Below are 7,305 nucleotides of genomic sequence, written 5' to 3'. Positions count from 1 at the left end.
AAAAAAAAAGTACACAGATGGCTGGGTGTGGTGGCTCACACCTGTAATCACAGCACTTTGGGAGGCCGAGGTGGGTGTGAATCACCTAAGGTCAGGAGTTTGAGATCAACCTGGTCAACATAGTGAAACCCCGTCTCTACTAAAAATATAAAAATTAGCTGGGCATGGTGGTGGGCGCCTGTAATCCCAACTACTTGGGAGGCGGAGGCAGGAGCATTGCTTGAACCCAGGAGGCAGAGGTTGCAGTGAGCCAAGACCACACCATTGCACTGCAGCCTGGGCAATAAGAGTGAAATTCCGTATCAAAAAAAAAAAAAAGAAGTACACAGAGTAATTACAATAATGGGCAATTAGTTTTTGAAAACAATTCTGAGTTGGTCAGGCGCGGTGGCTCACGCCTGTAATCCCAGCACTTTAGGAGGCTGAGGCGGGCAGATCATGAGGTCAGGAGATCAAGACCATCCTGGCTAACACGGTGAAACCCCATCTCTACTAAAAAACGGAAAAAAAAAATTAGCCGGGCGTGGTGGTGGGCACCTGTAGTCCCAGCTACGTGGGAGGCTGAGGCAGGAGAATGGCGTGAACCCGGAAGGCGGAGCTTGCAGTGAGCCAAGATCGCGCCACTGCACTCCAGCCTGGGCAACAGAGCGAGGCTCCATCTCAAAAAAAAAACACAAAAAACAATTCTGAGTTTTACAGTGTGTATAAAGTCAATATAACGTTTGTAAATAAAGGAAATATATATAGATTTCTTAACATTCTGTAATTTTACTTGGAGGAAGTGAAGAAAGCCTGTGTTTGGGGAGTATGTTTGGGGAATTCCCTACTGAATATTGGAGAGAATAAAATAAAAAGCTTATTGAAGATAAGAGGATAAGAATGTTTTGTTTTGAGACTATTAGCATTGTTTCAGTTTTTTTTTTTTTTGAGAGAGGGTCTCACTCTGCCACCCAGGCTGGAGTGCAATGGTGCAATCTTGGCTCACTGCAACCTCCGCCTCCCAGGTTTGAGCGATTCTCGTGCCTCGGCATAGGTAGGATCACAAGGGTGCAATACCACACCCAGCTAATTTTAGTAGAGACAGGGTTTCGCCATATTGGCCACGCTGGTCTCAAACTCCTGACTTCAGATGATCTGCCCGCCTTGGCCTCCCAAAGTGCTGGGATAACAGACATGAACCACTGCGCCCAGCCTATTATCACAGATTATATCTATCGCATTTGGATTATCACCCAGGGCCAGATAAAGACCTTTACGTATCCTAAACACAAAAGACTATTCTTCTCCCCTCTCTCATGTACTTAAAAATTTAACATTAAATCATAACATAGTCATCAGCCTAACAAAGTTCTGTTTTCCTCCCATGCTACCTGGCAGTTTTTTTGTGTGGATGGGAAGGGTCATAGAAAAAACTTAAAAACATATATTTTTAAGTTTTATATTTTGGCAGTCTCTTCTGCTTTATTATGCTGTAAAATAGCTTTTCTCAACTGAGTTTCCTTACGTGAACCACAAAAAGACTATTTTCTCATTTTCCCTCAGGATGGTACACAAGAACCATTGTATATACATAGGAAAGAAGTTAACTTATAACTATGGATACTTAGGATGTTAGGGCTTCTTTCATGGATTTAGTTTGCCTATTAGCAATCTAGCTCTGTTGAGCTCCAACCCCTCCCTTTCTTCCCATCCCTCACAGAGGGACTGGCTTTCTGGGGTAGGTGTTTTGGCAAGTGTACTAATAGTTGAGAACAATCAATGCAATTAAGCAGTATATCACGATGTTTAAGTTCACAAGTACATTTGCCTGAGTGTCTGTGTTCAGTGTTAGCTCTTCCACTTACTAGCTCTGTGACTTTGGACAGCTGTACTTTACTTTTCTCATAAAAGAAGAATAGTACTTATCTAATGCTGTTGTATTGAGTATTAAATGAATTACTGCATTTTCTTTAAAGTGTTTAGAATAGTGCCTGGCACATCCTGAGCACCCAATAATGTTAGTTATTATTTAATTCACATGGGAAGAATCTTTGTACCATAAAACACTATGACTTACCTGGACAAGAGTTGTATGTGTAGGGATAGTGTGTGTGTGTGCGCGTATATAAAGTGCCACTATTCTATTAATATCACAATTATATTACAATACCTTAAAGGAAAATATTACTTTTTCCCGTTGTACTTTTTCTGTATTTTCTTTTGTTTTTGAGATGGAATGGCGCGATCTTGGCTCACTGCAACCTTCACCCCCAGGTTCAAGTGATTCTCCTGCCTCAACTTTCCTAGTAGCTGCGATTACAGGCGCCTACCACCTGCCTGGCTAATTTTTGTACTTTTAGTAGAGACGGGGTTTCACCATGTTGGCCAGGCTGATTTCGAACTCCTGACCTTAGGTGATCCACCCACCTCGGCCTCCCAAAGTGTTGGGATTACAGGCGTGAGCCACCACACCCGGCCCTTTTTCTGTATTTTGTAAATGAACAACCATTACATTTCTAATAAAGGGAAAAAATTGTAACTCTCAGTTTGTGAATCTCATCCTTACTAATGCAGATCCAGAGTCAAAGAGGAAAACACAGTCTTGGTTCTGGATCTGACAATCTTTGGATTAAGGGATAATAAATATCAAAAAGATAATGTACTTTGTTTGCTTGAATCTGAAATAAAATGGAGAATAAAGCTTTCACTCAGCAAGGAATAACAATCATAAAGAAAAAAGGCAGAGAAGAGATTTTCCCAGAAAATGCATGTAAAGAAAGGGAAAGGACAAAGGGCCTAGGGCTTAACCCTTGATTAAACCCATGTTCCAAGCAAAGGCTAAAGTATCTTTAGGAAAGACAATGTGGGAAAGGCCAAAAAGTTTAATGATGAGAGAACTAACTGCAAATAAGGGTGTGAAGAAACAAGCACCTTCATAAATTGTATTGTTAATTGTATCGTAATAATGTTGGTTCCTCTTTACAAGGACCCAGGAAAGAAAATATTTTAACATTAGAAATAGTTGTGCTTCGGCCGGGCGCGGTGGCTCAAGCCTGTAATCCCAGTACTTTGGGAGGCCGAGACGGGCGGATCACAAGGTCAGGAGATCGAGACCATCCTGGCTAACCTGGTGAAACCCCGTCTCTACTAAAAAATACAAAAAACTAGCCGGGCGAGGTGGCGGGCGCCTGTCGTCCCAGCTACTCGGGAGGCTGAGGCAGGAGAATGGCGTAAACCCGGGAGGCGGAGCTTGCAGTGAGCTGAGATCCGGCCACTGCACTCCAGCCTGGCCAAAGAGTGAGACTCCATCTAAAAAAAAAAAAAAAAAGAAATAGTTGTGCTTCACCTGAGAAACTTGTTGAATCTTAAGGATATCTGAAATTATGTAATTAATCTTACTTCTGTCTTTACATTTAGCTGCTTTAACGTTCAGTGCTAAATCTGTACCCCTACAATTAACTACAGAAATATATGGCACATGTTTTATGCATTAATTTCACACCTGCCTTTGTCTTGTTTCTCATTTTGTGGTGTTATATATAATTTTATATACTGCCTTAATGTTGTAGGGTATGATATAAGGGTTCAGATATACATAATTAAAATGGTACACTTTGAAAAAATATGAAAAGACCCTTTTAAGGTATAACATTTAGGTAACATAAAATCAACTCAGGGAAATCCAGTTAAAAGCCAAATAGAGCTGTATTTTTATACTGTACAAAAAAATTTACACTCTTAATGTAACTAGATACATCTAAGGGTAAATTACACATCTCTCAAACACAGTATTTTAACATCTAAGATATGTTTCTGCATTGCAGACTGATACTGAATTTTATACATCTTTATTTACAATAACTTAAAATATTTTTTCATCTCTGGCAGATATTTACAAGGTCAACAATGACTACATTTCACATTTCAACATCAACAGCATTAATCGGTTCAGTAAGACAGGATAATGGCTTACATGCACCAATAAATATGATCTTAAATTCACGGTTTTTTCTTCAGCTCTGAAAAAATGAAGGTTGTCACTAGTCCTAGGTTGAAAGGACATCACTCAGTACAAGTTGTAATTTCTATATGCCTATTCTATTTAAATTTTCACCAGCACTATTCTCTAAATACTTGGGAAGTTTATACCAAGTTATAGGTTGATGCTGGTAAAAAAAAAAAAAAAGGCTGATGTGTAGATTCCATATCCTTTTATGAAGCAAACATATGAAAGTGAGATATTTCTTATTTACTTGTCCAGTGTGAAAGAGATCAGATTACATAATGCCAAAGTAGTAAAAATCCTTTAGAAATTATAGCTCAGGAGACCCAAATTATCACGAGAAAACCAGTGGTAAAATAATTTTTGCACCCTAAAAACTGTTTCACTTAACCAGTTAAACTGAATGTAAGGCCAGAATAATTTTAGAATAAGAATAAAAAAGATTCAATGTCAAGTAGATGAACTTATTACAAATATTTTTAAACATGGAGCATCTCTCTCTATTCAGTATGGATGATAAAACTTACAAACAAACAAACCCCCCACCCTACCGCCAAACCCAGACCTGTATCAGTGATTGTTAGAAAGCCAATCCTCTCTTTCCAAGACAGCTAATCAGTATATTCATTACTTTTTAACTACTCCCTGCTATAAAAAACAATACATAAAACCTGTTTGGAATATTAATATGCAAATACATTTCATGATTTCCAAAAAAAAATTATTTAACTTTTGAAATAAATTAGTTCTTATTGGGCTATACATTTTAAAAAATGAGTGTTTTAGCTTTTCTTAATCCAATCCTGTTTTTCTGCAAAGAAAAAAACACTCAGAATGATCATGGACATATTTAACAAACTTTACCAGTTTAACCAATATTATACTTACAATAATTGCCACTGCCCTTTAAAATAGGTACATTTCCATAATGTCCCCCTAAATTTTACTTAAATGACCCACAATATTACACAATATACCAATTTTAGGAGTTTCCCCCTTTTTATTCAATCCTGATGAGTAGGATTCTTAATTTAAGGAGACAAGAAACTGTGCTATGAGGAATAATGTTTCGACTTAGTCTTTAACGAGTATTTTTGCTGGAAGTGTGAAATATTGACATTTATTGACATAAGAAAACCTAAAATGGAATCTTATAGCTACTGTAAATCTATTTTCCAGGTCAGAGAATATTTTTAAGATACTTTATATGTTAAAGAGGCTTCATTCCTTAACAAGTACTTTAAAAAATTATATTTGGTAGATACATTTTCTTTGGTAAATTTTGTAATCAATGAAGATGTAAAGAACTTCCTTTGATGTAATTAACACTGAGCTGTTTATACTCAAATACAGCAAACCATATTGGTATGAATTCTGTAATTGGGGATGAGTTGTCCAATTAAGTTCATTTCTTTGAAAATAAAAGGATTTCTTTATTAGACCTACTTCCAGATACACATTTTTAAAGAGACTCATTTATACTTTAAGCTACACCTAATTCTATTTTTTATAAAATCAATATTAAACATAATAGCAGACATCTGAATATGCCTTAATTTGTAAACATGATTAACACAATTTCTAAAAATCCAGAAGCAAAACATATACCCTACATTTCTGTACTATGCTGCCAGTTATTTCACATCATTCCCAGCTTTCTGCCAATTTCTATCCTGAATTGTTTACTCTTATATAGATTTCTCATAGGACTATGGCTAAGATTACAAAAATACTGAAAAGACTGAAGTTACCAAAATGTTGTACTTGTGTGGTCAAGTTCAGAAGAAATATGCCTACATGGGCAAGGAGGTTGGGTGGTGATGACTCCTCCATGAATATTCTATATATGCTCAGTACCAGTATGATATACCTATTAGGTACACATAATGCAAGTAATACTAAAATTTGTCTTACATTATCAATATGACCACCTTGGCATGGAAAACTGTACCAATGTGATGACTCATAATTTTATTAGCATTGTTAACAGTTTTACACTGCATTCCATCTTCTCATAACCAGGCAAATATTTTAATTTCTAATTAGTTTTCAAACAACTTGTTTCTAAAAACACTTTAAAAAAATTAAAGTATTACAAGTAAGTGTCTCAACCAACTTAGTGGTAAAACGATGACAATAATCATTCAACTTGAAAGATAAAAAGTCTCATGTTCAGACTGTTTAACATAGCTGTACGTAGAAAAATTGCTCTAAAATCTTACAGAGTTTCTGATCATTGGCATGACCTGTTAAACTTTTTAAAGCTGAAAACAAATATGTAACTGAAATACTGATTAAAAAAGAAAAACCCAAAACATACTTTGTAATCCAAGGTCAGAAATGGAGAGATATTCCTTGCCAGTGTTTGTAATAAATAGGGGACTACCCCTAAAGACAGGTACTACATTTTTTATTTACAAATGAACATGCAGAGATTTAAACGAGACAACTGATTGTCAACAACTGAAGTACTAAAAAATTGACTCCATTAAAATATTCACAAAAGTAGTGCAAACAAAACAATCTGAAGTTATTCTCAGTATTCCAGTGTCTAATAAACAATTTTAATTAATTTAAAGCTACTACGTGGAATTTGAGAATACAGACTGGAAATACTGAGCTTATATAGCTGAGACTACTGCATTTAAGACATTTTATACGGTATATACACACTTTAAATGACATCATGGTCACTGTTCCATTATGGAATCATAAGCTTCACACTATAAAACCTTTTTCAATCATATAAGGAAATATTGCTTGCATTTGCTCTAAGCATAAGTAAGATTCAGTCTCTTTCTACATTAAAAATTAATGGAATCAAATTTATTTAATCTTTACTTTGCAATACTCTGTTGTGCAATATAATTAGCTTGCCACACTGGTGACTGAAAGCTGGCTGACTCAAAAATTACTTTAAAATAACTAGAAAACACTGATCAAAGCCGTTTCATTGGGTTTATTTTACATTTAAATAAATCCCAACAAATGTATTCAACTATAAAATGGCAGCATACAACTGTTATGTGGCAGAAAATATGCATAAATTAGAATAATGTGTTGATCCTTACATCTGTAGATATACTTAACATTTCCAACACTTCCCCATCTAGATTACTGTACATTTGGATTTAACACTTTTCTTAATGTGCTGTATTCACCAACTACTAGACCAGAACTATAAAGAAACTGCAAAAATGGAGTTAACAACCCACTGCCTCCCCAAACCCGTGAGAGACTGCGTTTGATTCTGGCTCTGCTTTAGTTATATGACCTTGATCATACCACAACCTCTGAGCTTCCGTTTCTTGAGGATGAATGTT

The sequence above is a fragment of the Mandrillus leucophaeus genome, unplaced genomic scaffold (genome assembly GCF_000951045.1).
Source record: "Mandrillus leucophaeus isolate KB7577 unplaced genomic scaffold, Mleu.le_1.0 Scaffold146, whole genome shotgun sequence".
Lineage (NCBI taxonomy): Eukaryota > Metazoa > Chordata > Mammalia > Primates > Cercopithecidae > Mandrillus > Mandrillus leucophaeus.
Note: the sequence above shows the minus strand (reverse complement) of the source record.